This window comes from Aristolochia californica, unplaced genomic scaffold, assembly GCF_029961685.1.
Source record: "Aristolochia californica isolate CCGP_79_NKW_82.1479 unplaced genomic scaffold, dmAriCali1.0.hap1 SCAF_17, whole genome shotgun sequence".
NCBI lineage: Eukaryota > Viridiplantae > Streptophyta > Magnoliopsida > Piperales > Aristolochiaceae > Aristolochia > Aristolochia californica.
In genome coordinates this window covers 1297501-1300000 of record NW_027181848.1, presented here as the reverse complement: position 1 = coordinate 1300000, position 2500 = coordinate 1297501, and positions in this window count along the sequence as shown.

The window sequence follows — 2500 nt, the reverse complement described above, 5'->3', positions numbered from 1 at the left end:
TAGGCGCCCAGGCGCCAAAAGAGGCGCCAGGCGAAAAGGCGCCAGGGCGCCCAGGCGGAAAAGAGGCGCCCAGGCGGAATGGCGCCAGGGCGCCCAGGCGGAAAAGAGGCGCCCAGGCGAAAAAGAGGCGCCCAGGCGGAAAAGAGGCGCCCTGGCGTAGGCGCCCAGGCGCCAAAAGAGGCGCCAGGCGAAAAGGCGCCAGGGCGCCCAGGCGGAAAAGAGGCGCCCAGGCGGAATGGCGCCAGGGCGCCCAGGCGGAAAAGAGGCGCCCAGGCGAAAAAGAGGCGCCCAGGCGGAAAGGCGCCAGGGCGCCCAGGCGGAAAAGAGGCGCCCTGGCGTAGGCGCCCATGCGCCAAAAGAGGCACCCAGGCGAAAAGGCGCCAGGGCGCCCAGGCGGAAAAGAGGCGCCCAGGCGGAATGGCGCCAGGGCACCCAGGCGGAAAAGAGGCGCCCAGGCGGAAAAGAGGCGCCCTGGCGTAGGCGCCCAGGCGCCAAAAGAGGCGCCAGGCGAAAAGGCGCCAGGGCGCCCAGGCGGAAAAGAGGCGCCCAGGCGAAAAAGAGGCGCCCTGGCGGAAAAGAGGCGCCCTGGCGTAGGCGCCCAGGCGCCAAAAGAGGCACCCAGGCGAAAAGGCGCCAGGGCGCCCAGGCGGAAAAGAGGCGCCCAGGCGGAATGGCGCCAGGGCACCCAGGCGGAAAAGAGGCGCCCAGGCGAAAAAGAGGCGCCCAGGCGGAAAAGAGGCGCCCTGGCGTAGGCGCCCAGGCGCCAAAAGAGGCGCCCAGGCGAAAAGGCGCCAGGGCGCCCAGGCGAAGAGGCGCCAGGGCGCCCAGGTGGGAAAGAGGCGCCCAGGCGAAAAGGCGCCAGGGCGCCCAGGCAGAAAAGAGGCGCCCAGGCGAAAAAGAGGCGCCCAGGCAGAAAGGCGCCATGGCGCCCAGGCGGAAAAGAGGCGCCCTGGCCAGGCGGAAAAGAGGCGCCCAGGCGGAAAAGAGGTGCCCAGGCGAAAAAGAGTCGCCCAGGCCGAAAGGCGCCATGGCGCCCAGGCGGAAAAGAGGCGCCCACGCGAAAAGGCGCCAGGGCGCCAAGGCGGAAAACAGGCGCCCAGGCGGAAAGGTGCCAGGGCGCCCAGGCGGAAAAGAGGCGCCCAGGCGCGTGGGGGGCAAGGCGCCAGGCGCCAGGCACGCGCGGAGGCAAGGCGCGAGGCGCAAGGCGCCACGCGCGCGCGCGCGTGGGGGGCGAGGCGCCAGGCGCCAGGCGCCGGGCGCGCGTGGGGGGCAAGGCGCCAGGCGCCGGGCGCGCGCGTGGGGGGCGAGGCGCCAGGCGCCAGGCGCCGGGCGCGCGTGGGGGGCGAGGCGCCAGGCGCCAGGCGCCGGGCGCGCGTGGGGGGCAAGGCGCCAGGCGCCGGGCGCGCGCGCGTGGGGCGCCAGGCGCCTGGCGGGCGGGCGCCCCCAGGAAGGGGTGCTGGCGCGCGATGGGGTTGCGCCCGTACGGACCGTGTGACAGTACAGACACTTTGGCGAAACCTCCTGCCCGAAGCGATTTTAGGCGTTCGGCTAGGTAGGTGACCCGGTTTTTTTCGCGTTTCTCGGCCGCTAGCCCCTTTTTTCGCGTTTTCGTGCGCGCGCCCCTCTTGACCTCGCACGCGCGCCGCGCGTCGCGTCCTTGTCCTTGTCCGCGTCCGCGTTCGCGCGTGTCGGCGATCACGGGCCCCGTGCATGGCTCGTCTCTGTGGACCATCGCCCCGCTCTTGTCCCTCTTTCGTGTTTGTGTGGCGCCCCGCCCCGTGCACCATTGCCGGCTGGCAGCAAGGTGCCTAGCCCCCCTTGCCGCCAGGCCTGTCCACCCCAAGGTGCTAAAGCCGCCAGGCACCTGTGCCGCCGAACCGTGCGTCCGTAAGCCGCTGCACGTGCGGCGGCCGGCCATGCCCGTGCTATTGACCCTGTGTGACAGTACAGACACTTTGGCGAAACCTCCTGGCCGACGGGGTTTTTGCGCCCACCTAGGTAGGGCGACCCCTTTTTTTTCGTGTCGCCTGTCCGTGTGTCCCTTTTTCGCCTTTTTCGGGTTCGTGTTTTTGTGTGCCGCCAAAAGCAAGCCCTGCGCTCGTCCCGTCCCGCTTGACCCGTGCATCCGCCGGTGCTGGCCTGCAAAATGCCTGTGAGCGACGCACGTGACCAGCAGCCCAGGCGAGTGTGCACGGGTGGCAGGCGAAACGGGCGTGCGTGTCGCCAGTGTGTATGTCCCTTTTTCGCCTTTTTCGGGTTCGTGTTTTCGTGTGCCGCCAAAAGCAAGCCCTGCGCTCGTCCCGTCCCGCTTGACCCGTGCATCCGCCGGTGCTGGCCTGCAAAATGCCTATGAGCGACGCATGTGACCAGCAGCCCAGGCGAGTGTGCATGGGTGGCAGGCGAAACGGGCGCGCGTGTCGCCAGTGCGTATGTCCCTTTTTCGGGTTCGTGTTTTCGTGTGCCACCAAAAGCAAGCCTTGCGCTCGTCCCGTCCCGCTTG